Source organism: Pinus tabuliformis, chromosome 4_2 (assembly GCF_031772625.1).
Source record: "Pinus tabuliformis cultivar Carrire ecotype Pingquan chromosome 4_2, CPIR1, whole genome shotgun sequence".
Lineage (NCBI taxonomy): Eukaryota > Viridiplantae > Streptophyta > Pinopsida > Pinales > Pinaceae > Pinus > Pinus tabuliformis.
The window spans coordinates 284,781,498-284,798,695 of record NC_142304.1 but is presented as its reverse complement, the minus strand read 5'-3'; the positions used below and the strand labels follow the sequence as shown (position 1 = coordinate 284,798,695).

General features: G+C 38.8%; 2 pseudogenes; both read right to left on the bottom strand.

The window, feature by feature from the left end:
- Positions 1 to 6,172: 6,172 nt before the first annotated feature.
- On the bottom strand, positions 6,173 to 8,380 carry LOC149169111 (receptor-like serine/threonine-protein kinase NCRK pseudogene; annotated as a pseudogene).
- Positions 8,381 to 10,882: 2,502 nt separating this feature from the next.
- Positions 10,883 to 13,089, bottom strand: LOC149169110 (receptor-like serine/threonine-protein kinase NCRK pseudogene; annotated as a pseudogene).
- Between the last annotated feature and the right edge of the window lie 4,109 nt (positions 13,090 to 17,198).

The following is a 17,198-nucleotide window of genomic DNA, read 5'->3' as shown; positions in this document are numbered from 1 at the left end:
CTATTTATATGATTTGAAGATATTTTATGGTTCTAATGATGAGCATTTGCACCACTTAAGGATTGTTTTTCAGAAAAGTAGGAAGTTCAAGATTTCTCTAAACCTGAAAAAGAGTCTTTTTGCCATGGAAGAAGGTAAACTCCTTGGTCATATAATTTCTAAAGATGGTATTCGCATTGATCCTTCAAGGGTGGAGGCAATCCAACAAATAGACTTTCTACGCAACACAAAGGAGATTCAAGCTTTAAATGGTAATATGAATTTCTTACGCAGATTTATACCAAATTTGGCTGAGCATTTACGTGAATTAACTAATATGTTGAAGAAGGATAGCACTGTGAAATGGACCGAGGATGCCATGAAATCGTTCAACTTGGTAAAGTTTTCTTTGACCACAACCCCAGTTTTGATCAGTCCTAATTATACCCATGATTTTATTATATTTTTATTTTCGTCTGAGCACACTATGGCTGCGGTGTTGATGCAAAAGAGGGATCAGGTGGAGCAACCCATTGCTTTTTTCAGTAGGACTATTAGAGATGCTGCCTTGCATTACAATATCATTGAAAAACAAGCTCTAGCTCTTATAAAAGCATTGAAGGATTTCAGAGTATACATTCTGCATTCACATACCATAGCATATGTTCCTAACGCAGCCGTCAAGGATGTTCTCATGCAAACTGATCCAGAGGGAAGAAGAGGTAAGTGGATAGCAGCAATGTTGGAGTATGATCTTGAGATTAAGCCTACCAAACTAATCAAAGGACAAGGCTTGGCAAAATTGATGGTTGAATCAAATTTGCACGCTCTAGACATAAATCTCATTGCAGCAATGTCAGATGACGAAGATGGTGGCTCACTCATTCAAGTATCAGAAATGTTTCTCAAATCACCTTGGTATTCCGATATAGTTTATGTCCTTCAGCATCTTTTTCCACCTCCTGGAATGTCAAGAAGTAAAGGTAGATCACTAAAACTAAAGTCTGCAAAATTCTGCATTTTAAATAGTTCTCTCTATTGGAAAGATCCAAGAGGGTTTATTCTTAATTGTTTGGTTGAAGATGAAGCTTACTAGGTGATGAATGATTTTCATAGAGGTGATTGTGGCGGTCATTTGTTTTGGAAAACAACAGCGAACAAAGTGTTGAGAGTAAGATATTATTGGCCAACTTTGTTTTCAGGTTTATATAAGACAGTCATGAGCTGCCATGAATGCCAAGTTTTTCAAGGAAAAAGGAAATTGCTTCCTCTTCCTGTAAAGCCAGTTGAAGTAAATGCACCTTTCCAGCAATGGGGACTTGATTTCATAGGAGAAATCCATCCTACATCATCAGAACAACACAGATGGATTTTGACATCTACTGATTACTTCACCAAGTGGATTGAGGCCATTCCGACAAGGCAAGCCATGGACACGGTAATTATCCAGTTTCTAGAACCTAATATCTTGTCTCGTTTTGGTTTCCCTCACAAAATTATTACAGATAAGGCAGCAGCATTTAAGTCAAAGAGGATGATCGAGTTTTTCAATAAGTACAATATCACTTTGGGTCATTCCACAGCATACTAACTGTAGGGAAATGGATTAGCTGAGTCGTCAAATAAATCTTTGGTGAACATTATCAAGAAAATGTTGGAGGCAAACAAGAAGAATTGGCATCAAAAGCTTGTTAATGCCTTATGGGCCAACAGAGTGAGCAGCAAGAAATCAATAGGTATGTCACCTTTTGAGTTGGTTTATGGTACTGATACGGTATTTCCCACATCACTTGCAGTCCCAGTCATGAGATTATTACAGGAAGCTGGCAACGAAGAGGATGATATTCAGCACAGAATTAATCAAATGATTCACCTTCAGTAAACAAGGGAAGAGGTTTCTCAAAACACTTTCTGGTTGCAAGAGAAGATAAAGAAAATTTATGACGACAAAACCAAGGCATAAAAGTTTTAGCTAGAATATGTAGTGTTGCGATGGGATGCACGAAATGAAGAAAAAGGAAAGCATGGTAATTTTGACAATCTATGAAAAATACCATATAAGATCTTAGCCTATCAAGGATAGAATGCATTTTTGTTAAAGGAAATGGATGGTCAAGAGTTCTCAAGAGGACCAGTGAATGGTATGCTTCTGAAACACTACTACTTGTGAAGTTGTTTCCTGAAGTTGCTTCACCGTCATTGTAAATACCAGTTTAATTTTCCTTGCAAGATTTCAAGTACACTGTCATCTGAGCTTAGGGCCTGAAGTGAAGGCTATAAAGCTTGAATGATTTGTGTTGATTTTGGTTTATTTTATTTTGAGTCAAGTTTAGAGTTGGTTGTGAGTCAGTTTCCAATTTGTATTGAGTCATTATTCTTTAAAATTGTAAAAAAAGGGGGCTTTTTCTAGTCTTTGTTTGTTTGATAATATTGGCCCAATCAGCTAGGCACTTGCTCTACAGTGCTCTTAACACCTCCAAGGAACTTCCATCCCCAATAAGGCCAATGTTAGTGTCAGTATCTGCATACTTCCATCAGGGATCAAAATTTGCCCTTTGCATTTTCATTTTAGGGGTCCCATACTGAATTTTTTACATCATTTCATTAGGTCATGTCAAACTGATCCAATGATGGTTCTTTTCTCTTCAGAAAATCAAATTTTCCCCCCATAAAGTATACTTACTGACCCATCTTCAGGATTGTCTTCAGTCATGGTTTCATGGTCAAAATTCAATCATGTTTTCATTAGGTCTTAGGGCATGTTTTCATTAGGTCTTAGGGTTTCATTTCCAAGGTCAAAGGCATGATTTAAAGGTGTAAATAAAGGGCAACAAGGGGATGAGGATGATAAATAAGTCAAGAATGATGGCTAGTAAGTCATAGTCACTATCTAATTATCTTTTTAACTAATGTATTTTGAGTTAATTTATATTTCTTATGTAATTTTAAGTCACTTTATGTAATAAATGATCCTAGCTACACCAATGCATCTCTCCTTGCTACAAGACAAAGAAACACTGCAAAAATCAGTTCAAATTGAGCATCATCCACCTGAAAAGGAACGAAGAAGAAAAGGCATTAAAACAGAGATTTTGAAAAGGTCAAAAAACATTAGAAAGTGGGTTTTTCTAGTGAAAAATCAAAATCTAATCCTATATAAGGTGTCACATTTCATTTTCAAGCTTATCATTCTTATTTGGAAAATAAGGAGTCCAAAAGTGAAGAAAAGAGGAGAAGTTGAGTGAGTTTTGGGCCAAGGAGAAGTGGCGTTGCGCTTCTGCAGTTTGGCGCTGCGTGTTTCAGGCAGTGGAGGTGGCGCTGCATGTTTAGGGGTTGGCGATGTGCGTACGAGCAGAGCGCTGCGCATTGAGCGATTTCGGTAGTGTAAAAAACAACAGCACTGCACTTTCAAGAGGGTGTTGCGCACCTATAGGAGGCATTGCGCGTTTGGAAAAAAGCACCAAAAGACCTTCTACCACCTTAAAAAATATTTCAAGATTGCCCTCCTTCCCTTCATACAAGTAATTTTTCCTCCCATACTACATTGTTGGTTTGCAATCAAACTTTTAAACATAATTCCCCATGGAAAATGTGAAACCCTAAATTCTCCCTTGGTTATGCCTAAACCCTAACCCCAATTATTCCTCCTATCACCTATCACTAAAACTCTAAACTCTTTCCCTATATCATTCCATAACATCCACATCCCTTTATCCCTCTTCCCAAACCTCAAAACAAACCAAGCCCTCCGTCTCATTTTTATGACTCATACCCTCCTCATCATTTTCTAAGCCCACCAAACACCTCACAAGGTCATCTCCCATTCCCTTATTTCTAAACTCTTTAGCTCACTTCCTTCATCCCTTTTCTAGGAGTGCACAGCCTCAAAAGTTGCAAACATGGACAGAGAAGACAAAGACTATGAGGAGGACGAAAACACCAGCAGTGACATTTCAGAAGATAGAACTAGGCATCAGAGAAAACCACACAAGGGAGGCAGAATTATCAGGAAAGAGCCATCAAACCTTAGAGAATTACAGGCCTCTCATTTGGCTGTCACTTGTTTTAGACATCTAGGGTGCTATGAGTTATGTGAGCAGGTAGAGAGAGTTCAACACTACCCTGAGCTCACCAGGCCTTTTGTAGCCAATCTTTGGGACAACAAGGTGACTTTTGTTGGGGTGACATTCATAGTCTCACCCCCCATCATTGCAGATGAAACCAGGATTCCAAATGTAGGGTAGAAGTGGTACAAGGCACAAGACCTGGATGAAAACTATTATGAGCCTTATATCAAACCCAGGTACAGAAATGAGGCAAAAAGGCTTTTTCCTTTCAGATTCCTTGAAGACAAGTATGCTCCCATGATGAAAATCATCATGAAATATTTCACTTGTGAGGGTAGATTTTCTAGACTATACACCTATCACATCAGGCTTCTCATGCATTTTACCAGGGTGAGGATGTTAAACATCCCTTATTTCTTGTTCAAGAATATTGAGAAGATGACCCACTTTGTGCAGAAAAAGCCATACCCTCAGCAGATGAGTAGTCTTAATCATTATTCCTTGATCAAGATGATTGTGCTTCATCATCTTAGCCTCCTCAACATCTCTTGGGAGACATTTATTGCTCATGACATCTTCAGGGGTCCTCAAGTTCCTCCACTAATGTCTCAAGAATCAAGAGGACCTTCTAGCAGTGCTTAGGTGAATATAGATGATAAAGCCAAACAGACTAGAGCTACTAAGGTACTCAAGACCTATATGACATACCAGAGGGGCACAAGGAAATTTTTTGTAGCTGATAGGCAAGTGTTTGCTCCACAGGATGTGGAAGGGACCTTTCCTTCTTCATCAACTCATAGGGAAATGCTTGTTCCACAAGGTGTGGAAGGGGCTTTGCCTTCTGTTAGCGCTTGAGATTTCACCTCAGGCTGAGAAAGGTAAACCTCAAGGCAACATCAAACCATTCAGCCCCGTAGCTAGCCCTACGGGGCAGGAGAAGGCTCTCTCCGGTCTATCTCGTAAAATCTTCAATGGGATGAGATGACCAACAAGGTAACACTGATATTAGGCTAGTAAACTGATTGAAAAGTTTGATTTGGGGTTTTTAATTAAATGACGGGGTTTTTCTGGGCTGCATGGGAAAAATCACAGCTTGAACAGAGAAATATAATGAACAACACAGATTATCGACTGAGGCAAGGTAGGCAAGAAATTTAGCATCAAATCTAGATTTAAATGGGATGACAAGACTGGTGAGGAGCTAAGGAGGGCAGACAATAACTTTGAATCCTCCTTAAACAGTAGAAAACATTAAAACATGAACAAACTTATAGGCAGAGCATGGCAGGCATGAATTCTTACCTAAACACTTCATTTGTTCAGTTAGAAATGATAATGTAGTGAAATGAAACATAACAGATTACATATGAAACAAGGGAAAACTTATGCTAAATCAACATGCCACAGGATCTCAGAAGTCAGGGCTGTGTAATTTCATTAAACTCTCTGCCAAAAACTGTACATTGAAAGCTCTGTTCTCCAGCACTCTCAGCACTCAGAACTCTCCCTTCTCTCTTTTTTCTAATGAATTTTTTAATACAATAAATATAATACTGCTAAGGGGAAAACAAATCGACCCCAAAAACCTCTGCGCTGTTTCAACTACAATTACAAAAATTAGAAATGGGCGTTTCATCTATGCTAAACATGGAACAGCCTTCTATTCTAAAATAATACAATGTTCCTCTAAATCTGCTGATGATTTGGCTAATTACGAGGCATAACTGGTGCTTAGATCCCATAGAATCAGGGCTGAGGATCAAAATAGGCAAAATTCGTTCCTAAATCGCTGCTTATGACAGATGTCTCTGTGTATGTTTCGGGTTTTTACTTTTCACCTTCGTTTTCTGTTTGAAATCTTTAACAATCTCACATTTGTGCACATTGTGCCAGTTGTATTCATTGAATGCTCTTATCTGCCTGCGCTGTCTAAAACGCTTCCATCTGCATTGCCACGATGATTCGATGATGATTTAGTGTCAGAAACAAATATGCGTTGCCTATCTTCATCTGTAGAGACAGAACCTGGAAATGATAGCAGCATATATCACAAACAGGTGGCTCGTTCACAGGCTTAGAAGGGTTCTCCGCCAAAGCACATGTACGCTATTCTTCCCTTTTGTAGATCATACTGAAAACCCATTATGATGCCAGAATGATTCCATACGAGGCTCTGTAAGATCAAGTGATTCTCCCTCTAATGATCTGCGAGCTGGATTATCTGTGGTTGATGAAGAGAAACTTTTCAAATAGTCTGAAGCTGACCACGATGACGTTCCGTTTGAAATATCGAGTTTTGGCTCTTCTTGAGAAGCTAGAATTTCCTCGAGGCCCAAAAGTATGGTGTGCCTTCCTGTCCATTTCGGAGAACAGCACATTTTCTGAATTTCAGGTTCAAAGGTTGAACCACTCATCACATTCCCTGTATGAACTTGTTTTGATGGCATTACGCTTTCATCCAAGTTAAGGTCCTCTTCCCTACTAAAGTTGTAGTTACAGAAATCAGGATTCCATGACATATAAAAGGGGATCTGAACACCATATGTAGGCAAAGATGCACTCTTCCTTGCATTATTTGGGATTAACATGGCTAGAACTTGCACAACTGCAGTCATTACAGGTCTTGACTCTGGATCCATTTGTAAGCACGCCCTTGCTAATTGAGCCATTTTTAACATGTCTTCTACTGGGAAACCATTCTTTAAGGCTGGATCTACTATTTCATTGAGTACCTTCTTCTCATCTTGTAAGAAAGGACTTGCCCAAATAACAAGGCTTTGTTGTCCCTGAGGCAAAGACATGTCTATTGGACGTCTTCCACTAATTAGTTCCAAAAGAACTACTCCAAAGCTGAAAACATCAGATTTCAAAGAAGCCCTTCCCATCATTGCATATTCAGGAGCAAAATATCCAAATGTACCCAGTAATTTTGCTGGTGAACTTGGTTGACCATTAAGATCAACACTTGTGATTGTCTTTGCAGTGCCAAAATCAGCTACCTTAGCTCTCCACTTGCTATCAAGGAGAATATTGCTTGACTTAAAGTCACGATGCAAAACCCAGGGAGTGGCTGCTTCATGAAGATATTCCAGACCTCTTGCTGCTCCAAGTGCAATACGAACTCTGGTTATCCAATGAAGTGATTCCCTACCCAAAGTTCCATCCAAATGATTTCTAAGATTGCCATTAGGCATATGTTCATACACTAGTAGTCTTTGAACTTCCCGCCCATTGTATTCTATGCAGTAGCCAATGAGTAGCACCAGGTGAAAATGATGAAGCCTGGATAAAAGCTCAACCTCAATTAGGAACTCACTATCTGTATCAGGTCCATTTCGACAGACAAGTTTCTTGACAGCAACAGTTCTTCCATTTCTAAGTTGACCTCGATAAACACTACTGCTTCCTCCCATGCCAATGAGTTTAAACGTTGAAAATTGCTCAGTTGCCTCAGCTAGTTGTGAATAAGAGAGCTGTTGTACAATTGTGCCTGGTACCATTTCACTTTTACTGTTGAATTTGAAAGATTTTCTTCCCATGCATCCTGTAATAGATCTGAGGCATGAGCTGTCATGGGCATGAAACTCCTCTGTGAAAGATGACCCCTGGCTTATTAGATTAGTAAAACTGTTTGTGCTATTATCAAATGAGACATTTGAAAACTGGATTCTTAGTCTGTACCTGTAGTGTATAAAGCAAGCCGCAGAGACAAGAAGTGCTATGGCTACCAGTATAATGCACAATATAATAGTGGATAGAATTAATTTTCCTATGGTACCATACCCTGAAAATCTAGATGCATATGGATAACTTGATTCAAGGGGATTCTCTATTCTAAGGATTGAGAAAGGTCCAAGAATTGGATCCTGCAAGATGCCTTCTCCGCTGCTATTCTTCTGAATCAAGATTGTTTCTGTGGTTTTCATATCAGCATAGTTTGTTGATCTTGAAAATGATAAAATATAGATATCTAGAATGACATTTACACCATGCCTCGCAATGGGAACCACCTGTGAAGGGGACACTTGCAGAGTCCTAGCAAAATTCCTTGTAAAGCTTCTTTCCATGCTCAAAGTATAATTGGATAGCTGCACATTGAATATTTCCACAATGACAAGCAGCGGAGTAACACAGCTACAATGTCCAGCATCAATTTTCCAGAAGAATTCTCTTTCCCACGCGACCCCTCTCTAACTTCATCCAACACACTTGGAGATTTTTGGTTGCTCATTCAAGGCAGCCTCTGCTACATGAAAAACTGGATTTTGATTTACTTTAAATTCGTCATCTTTGATTGAAGTAGACTGATCTTGGAAAGATTCAAAGCTAGTCATGTACGAATAATGGATGAAGGAGCGGAATTGTTGATTTGATTATTAAATTGCCAAACTTTGATTGCTGATGATGCTTTGTTTTGTGTTTGTTCTTTTGCAGAGATAGGAGCTGAGGAAGCTGCTCCCTTTTGAAGAGCTGGAGATAAATTACATAATCTAAAACAACACATTAATGATTTCTTCTTCAAAACAGGGTTTTGAAGAAGAATCAATCTCTGACATGAGACGGAGTCTAACATCGGCTCCACTTGGGATGGCAGCTGCCGCTCCGTGGAGGTGCCAAGAACCGCAGAACTTTGGGAGAGCAGACAGTGCCTCTACCCATTGGGCAATGAAGTCATCATCAACACAACTCTTGACTTAATTTACAAACTGAAACTGAACTCAAACAATCTTCAAGCAAACTAAAACAAGATGCTGCCCTTATGGTTGCTTATTTATTTACAAAGCTACCCTACTCTACTGTACAAACACTAGATCAGGTAATACTAAAATGCCAAATTAACCATTCAAGTAAACCTGAAAATGAAGCCGCTTGAGAATGTTGCCACGAAGTCACAGATGCAGTTGCTGGCAGCCCTTCATGCACGTAATGACCCTGGTCACGGAAAATACAGCCTGATCTATCAATCAAACTGAAAAATGTGTCCATATATGTTGCCATTGGATCGCGGAAGTCGGACTCTGTTGGCTGTCCCAACTCTGCAATGCATACTTCCAGCTGCACATTGTCAATGTATACATCTATAGGCAAATTTGTTATTTCTTGTTTCAATGGAGGAACGATTTCCAAAAACTTTTTAGGGTCTTGGAAATCATATGACTGAATCTGCTCATCGAGATACTGAATCTCATTTTCAACTCTTTCAACAACTAACTCACAAAATCTAGTTTTGCTTTCAAGATGAAGCTTCGGAGATTTCAAACATTGAAGGAAAATACTGAAAAATTCTTCATTAATTTCAATATCTACTAACCACTCTCTAACTCCATTTAGAGCTTCACAAAGTGCAGGGTCTGCCACATACCCTACCATTGCATGAACAGATCAGCATGCGTTGGAATGTCTGGATGAAGTTGGAGTCGCCAGGTGAATGGTTCAGCCTGCATAAGTGTCTGACTGTTGTCCACCATCAGCATCAGATCTGCACCTTGATTGCATGTACTGGGACAAGACAATCAACAAGTCGAATGTTCTCCCCAGTATGGTCGCCAGTATGTTAGCGCTTGAGATTTCACCTCAGGCTGAGAAAGGTAAACCTCAAGGCAACATCAAACCATTCAGCCCCGTAGCTAGCCCTACGGGGCAGGAGAAGGCTCTCTCCGGTCTATCTCGTAAAATCTTCAATGGGATGAGATGACCAACAAGGTAACACTGATATTAGGCTAGTAAACTGATTGAAAAGTTTGATTTGGGGTTTTTAATTAAATGACGGGGTTTTTCTGGGCTGCATGGGCAAAATCACAGCTTGAACAGAGAAATATAATGAACAACACAGATTATCGACTAAGGCAAGGTAGGCAAGAAATTTAGCATCAAATCTAGATTTAAATGGGATGACAAGACTGGTGAGGAGCTAAGGAGGGCAAACAATAACTTTGAATCCTCCTTAAACAGTAGAAAACATTAAAACATGAACAAACTTATAGGCAGAGCATGGCAGGCATGAATTCTTACCTAAACACTTCATTTGTTCAGTTAGAAATGATCATGTAGTGAAATGAAACATAACAGATTACATATGAAACAAGGGAAAACTTATGCTAAATCAACATGCCACAGGAATCTCAGAAGTCAGGGCTGTGTAATTTCATTAAACTCTCTGCCAAAAATTGTACATTGAAAGCTCTGTTCTCCAGCATTCTCAACACTCAGAACTCTCCCTTCTCTCTTTTTTCTAATGAATTTTTTAATACAATAAATATAATACTGCTAAGGGGAAAACAAATCGACCCCAAAAACCTCTGCGCTGTTTCAACTACAATTACAAAAATTAGAAATGGGTGTTTCATCTATGCTAAACATGGAACAGCCTTCTATTCTAAAATAATACAATGTTCCTCTAAATCTGCTGATGATTTGGCTAATTACGAGGCATAACTGGTGCTCAGATCCCATAGAATCAGGGCTGAGGATCAAAATAGGCAAAATTCGTTCCTAAATCGCTGCTTATGACAGATGTCTCTGTGTATGTTTCGGGTTTTTACTTTTCACCTTCGTTTTCTGTTTGAAATCTTTAACAATCTCACATTTGTGCACATTGTGCCAGTTGTATTCATTGAATGCTCTTATCTGCCTGCGCTGTCTAAAACGCTTCCATCTGCATTGCCACGATGATTCGATGATGATTTAGTGTCAGAAACAAATATGTGTTGCCTATCTTCATCTCTAGAGACAAAACCTGGAAATGATAGCAGCATATATCACAAACAGGTGGCTCGTTCACAGGCTTAGAAGGGTTCTCCGCCAAAGCACATGTACGCTATTCTTCCTTTTGTAGATCATACTGAAAACCCATTATGATGCCAGAATGATTCCATACGAGGCTCTGTAAGATCAAGTGATTCTCCCTCTAATGATCTGCGAGCTGGATTATCTGTGGTTGATGAAGAGAAACTTTTCAAATAGTCTGAAGCTGACCACGATGACGTTCCGTTTGAAATATCGAGTTTTGGCTCTTCTTGAGAAGCTAGAATTTCCTCGAGGCCCAAAAGTATGGTGTGCCTTCCTGTCCATTTCGGAGAACAGCACATTTTCTGAATTTCAGGTTCAAAGGTTGAACCACTCATCACATTCCATGTATGAACTTGTTTTGATGGCATTACGCTTTCATCCAAGTTAAGGTCCTCTTCCCTACTGAAGTTGTAGTTACAGAAATCAGGATTCCATGACATATAAAAGGGGATCTGAACACCATATGTAGGCAAAGATGCACTCTTCCTTGCATTATTTGGGATTAACATGGCTAGAACTTGCACAACTGCAGTCATTACAGGTCTTGACTCTGGATCCATTTGTAAGCACGCCCTTGCTAATTGAGCCATTTTTAACATGTCTTCTACTGGGAAACCATTCTTTAAGGCTGGATCTACTATTTCATTGAGTACCTTCTTCTCATCTTGTAAGAAAGGACTTGCCCAAATAACAAGGCTTTGTTGTCCCTGAGGCAAAGACATGTCTATTGGACGTCTTCCACTAATTAGTTCCAAAAGAACTAATCCAAAGCTGAAAACATCAGATTTCAAAGAAGCCCTTCCCATCATTGCATATTCAGGAGCAAAATATCCAAATGTACCCAGTAATTTTGCTGGTGAACTTGGTTGACCATTAAGATCAACACTTGTGATTGTCTTTGCAGTGCCAAAATCAGCTACCTTAGCTCTCCACTTGCTATCAAGGAGAATATTGCTTGACTTAAAGTCACGATGCAAAACCCGGGGAGTGGCTGCTTCATGAAGATATTCCAGACCTCTTGCTGCTCCAAGTGCAATACGAACTCTGTTATCCAATGAAGTGATTCCCTACCCAAAGTTCCATCCAAATGATTTCTAAGATTGCCATTAGGCATATGTTCATACACTAGTAGTCTTTGAACTTCCCGCCCATTGTATTCTATGCAGTAGCCAATGAGTAGCACCAGGTGAAAATGATGAAGCCTGGATAAAAGCTCAACCTCAATTAGGAACTCACTATCTGTATCAGGTCCATTTCGACAGACAAGTTTCTTGACAGCAACAGTTCTTCCATTTCTAAGTTGACCTCGATAAACACTACTGCTTCCTCCCATGCCAATGAGTTTAAACGTTGAAAATTGCTCAGTTGCCTCAGCTAGTTGTGAATAAGAGAGCTGTTGTACAATTGTGCCTGGTACCATTTCATTTTTACTGTTGAATTTGAAAGATTTTCTTCCCATGCATCCTGTAATAGATCTTAGGCATGAGCTGTCATGGGCATGAAACTCCTCTGTGAAAGATGACCCCTGGCTTATTAGATTAGTAAAACTGTTTGTGCTATTATCAAATGAGACATTTGAAAACTGGATTCTTAGTCTGTACTTGTAGTGTATAAAGCAAGCCGCAGAGACAAGAAGTGCTATGGCTACCAGTATAATGCACAATATAATAGTGGATAGAATTAATTTTCCCATGGTACCATACCCTGAAAATCTAGATGCATATGGATAACTTGATTCAAGGGGATTCTCTATTCTAAGGATTGAGAAAGGTCCAAAAATTGGATCCTGCAAGATGCCTTCTCCGCTGCTATTCTTCTGAATCAAGATTGTTTCTGTGGTTTTCATATCAGCATAGTTTGTTGATCCTGAAAATGATAAAATATAGATATCTAGAATGACATTTACACCATGCCTCGCAATGGGAACCACCTGTGAAGGGGACACTTGCAGAGTCCTAGCAAAATTCCTTGTAAAGCTTCTTTCCATGCTCAAAGTATAATTGGATACCTACACATTGAATATTTCCACAATGACAAGCAGCGGAGTAACACAGCTACAATGTCCAGCATCAATTTTCCAGAAGAATTCTCTTTCCCACGCGACCCCTCTCTAACTTCATCCAACACACTTGGAGATTTTTGGTTGCTCATTCAAGGCAGCCTCTGCTACATGAAAAACTGGATTTTTATTTACTTTAAATTCGTCATCTTTGCTTGAAGTAGACTGATCTTGGAAAGATTCAAAGCTAGTCATGTACGAATAATGGATGAAGGAGCGGAATTGTTGATTTGATTATTAAATTGCCAGACTTTGATTGCTGATGATGCTTTGTTTTGTGTTTGTGCTTTTGCAGAGATAGGAGCTGAGGAAGCTGCTCCCTTTTGAAGAGCTGGAGATAAATTACATAATCTAAAACAACACATTAATGATTTCTTCTTCAAAACAGGGTTTTGAAGAAGAATCAATCTCTGACATGAGACGGAGTCTAACACCTTCTTCATCAACATAGCAAGAGCAAGTGCAACATCTGCACAAAGGGAAAGGAAAGATGTTGAAGGAAATTTTTGATGATGAGGAGGAAGAGAGAGACTTTGATTTGACAAAGCATGATGAGTTGGAGCATCATTATACTCATCATGGTATGGAAACAATTGACTTAGAGGCTCAGGATGAAGAAACAATAAAGGACATCATCATACAGGAAAAGGAGGCTCAAGTCCAAGCATTGATGGACAATTTGGAGAGATCCAAGTATGTCATCACATATCTGGAACAAGAGAACAAGTAGTTGAGTGACAAGCAGGTCCTCATGGAGTTGGAACTTCTCAAGATAAAATGACAAGGTGACAAGGGTAAATCAGCTATGCAAGAGGAAGAGGCACTTGTCACTTTGACTCCCATTGAGAAGGAAATTGAGGGTGATAGAGAGATTTGGCTTGAAAGAGTCAATTTTCACTTGGAGAAGCTGTTGCAGAAGGCCAATAGAGACAACCAGATCATCAAGCACATGGCCTACCATTACAAGACCAGAACAAAATTTGCAACATGAGGGTCAAACAGATGAAAGCTAGGCTAAGGCGAGCTCTAAAAGGCAAAAAAGAGGAGGATAAGCTTAGCTTGCTTGTTGAAGCTTCTTTAGCTCATTAGGATACTTGATGATGGTGCTTCTCACCAATTTTGGTCAAGTTTGGAGGAGATTTTGTTTTTTGCAAATTTTGAAAATTTCACACACAAAAAACCTGGCTCAACGCACAGTGCCACTGGCACTGCGCTTTTCCTAACAGAACACAATGGACAAATGGCTTGATTTTTTGGATTTAGAGTGATGAGTACATGCACCCTATGGATTTTCTAAGTTTTTGGGGCAGAACTAGTCCACCAAAAAGTCAAAAAACACCCTAAAAATGACCTTTTTGCCACTTTTTGGACACACAGAAGCAGTCTTGGGAGAATCAACGTTTGAGGGGTCAAATGAGCTTCAAATGAATAAATTCCAGGTATTTTGGAAATTAGACTTGAAGATGTTTCCAATGATCTATCATGAGCTCAATTTGGGTGCCAAGAAGGCCTCCAAAAGGGACCTAAAAGTGGCACTGCGCGTTGGACTAGTTGCGTTGCGCGTAGGACAAATTTTGCACAGGATGGCCATTTTTCTGAGTTTTGAGTGTGTTCATGGATTTTCTCTCATGAAGGATGTTTTACAATTGTAAATTATGACTTGGCTTGTAAATATGATGGATAATTAGTAGCAGAGGGTAGATTCACTAGATTTAAATCCATTTTGAGCACAAATGAATCAATTTCCTCACTTTTAGAGGCAAGTTGTTAGGATGCCTATATTCCAGTTCTTGTTTAGTGTTGGTTAGGTTAGCTCCTCATTTTAGGGATTCGACCCCTGAGGATGGGAGGAGGTTGAAACAATGTCTATATCTTCTTCTTCTTTCTCATTGTAAAGGATTAGACTCAGTTGGATGCTTATGCTCTGGTTGTACATCATTTTGTATCAGTTTAGCAAGAGATCAATGAGAAATTGTAGCTATTTCTTTGGGATCCATGTGGTATGATGTTTAGTTCAGTTTCCTCTCTTGTGATCATATGTTAAAATGTTTTGTGTACTTCATTAATCATTTCATTGCTTCTAAGTGGATGTTTTCAAGTTGATAGGCGGAATCCATAACATTAATGCTCTGCTTTGGGAAAATATTCACCCATTTATGTTTTCTACAGTTTAGGAAGGATCCATGGTGATCACGTGCTCTTCCTATCTTCTCACCAGTCTTGAATCACCTCACCCATCAAAAACCTAAAGTGTTGATCCTTGTGCCTACCTTGCCCCATCGAACACTCTGCAATTTTTACCTAATTTCCTTGCCCTAACTGTTTGGCTCCTCCTGATCCAGTAAAACCCTTCAAAATCAAATCAAACCTTGTGCTACTATACCTAGCCTAATGTAATTTTCCTGATCCAGTGATCTTGGCTGAGATCCTCATGGAGAGAGCCCTCTCCTAGCCTAGTAGGGCTAACTACTTGGTTAAGTGTGGTTTGTGTTTACCCTGGCATTTCCTTCCTTCAGCCTAAGGTTTAATCTAGGTGACAACAACTACCATGACTACAACCTTACTTAGTGTAATTGATATATGTTTTGAATATCATTCCAATACAATAATTGGCTAGTCGACCCTTCTTTCTTCTATGACATTGTGGATGGTTAGAAACTTGAGTTAGAGATTATTTTGGGTAAATTTAGATTCCCTTCCATGGAATTTGAAATTATAATGTTTATTTATAGTCTATGAACTCGTTATTTCTGAAGTAACCAAAATCCTTCAATGTTGAATGGATATACATCGGATTTTTGGTCACTTCAATGCCCAAGAAATAGTGAAGGTGTCCTAAATCCATCATCTCAAATCCTTTCTCCAACTCTTTCTTTATGGATACAATATACTTTTCATTATTCCCTGTTAGTAATAGATCATCTCTATATACCACAACATAGACAACAAATTTTCCAATTTTAATGACAAATAAAGTTGCATCATCAAGATTAAAGTGTTTGAAGTTTAATTTAAGAAGATTCTCACCATTTATTATATTTTAAATATTTGAAATTCATGAAGGCATATTCTAAAATAGGCCACACCTATTGGCTTAATTAGATAAAGCCACATTATTATTAGGCCATTCTTACCAATTGTGTACTTTTGATAGTCCATTTTTAAAGGCCTAAATTAGTTTTTAAAAATGGCCAGCCATCACATTTGTTAACCCTTCAATTTTTTGATTGAATTAATCAAAATTATTCAAATTTCAATGGATATACCTTGGATCACATGAATTCCCAAGTAGTAGTGAAGGTGTCCCAAATAAATTCATCTCAATTCCTTTCTTCAACTCTTTCTTTATGGATGCAATCTAGTTTTCGTTGTTCCCTATTATTAATAGACCATCTACATATACCACAAGACAAACAATAATTTTTCCCATTTTCTTGAAAAACATAGCTACATTATCAAGACTACAGTATTTAAAGTTTAATTTTAGAAGATGGTCAATCAATTTTTCATTCTAGGCTCACAGTGTTTCTTTTATGCCATAAACGGATTTCATTACTTTGCATACTTTTTGTTCTTTTCCATCCACAAAAAACCTTCTAGGTGAGACATGAAGGAAATTTGTTTCATGTATCAATTCAAGAAGGTAGTATTCACATCCATTTTTTGAACTTTCCATCCATTTCGAGCTACTAAGGCAAATAGAGACCAAATGGTGGCCCATTTTGTCGTGGGGGAAATTATCTCTTCATAATAGACACCTTCTTTCCGTGAAAATCTTTTTTCCACGAGCATTGCTTTGTGTTTGTCAAATGATCCATCTAAATTATACTTGTTCTTGTAGATCTACTTGTAACCAATTGGTTTGGTTCCTAATGGAGGGTCCACCAACTTCCAAGATCCATTCTTTATGAGAACATCATACTCCCTTTACATTAATTCTTTCCATTTATCATGAGAAGAAACTTCTTTAAATGATATAGGTGGATATCGGTGGCCACCCACCTTTTCCACCTACACCTCCGGTCGATTTCATTATTTTCCTTGATTATTTACCATTTTTAGTAGTTTTTTAGGACCTGAACTTCTGGAGATGTTTTGACTCCCTAAACAGAATTTTTTGAGGTCCGTAGCAAGCTTTGGGTCTATCAAAAATCCTATAGTACTCGAAGAGATATTTCTAATGAGGTATTGTACACGCAAAATGGAGATCATGTGACCAAGTTACAACCCGGGGAAGTTAGCTGCCCAACTAACCCCAAGGGGCCTACAAACTCTTGGTGTTCCATCTCCTAGGGTTAAGGTTT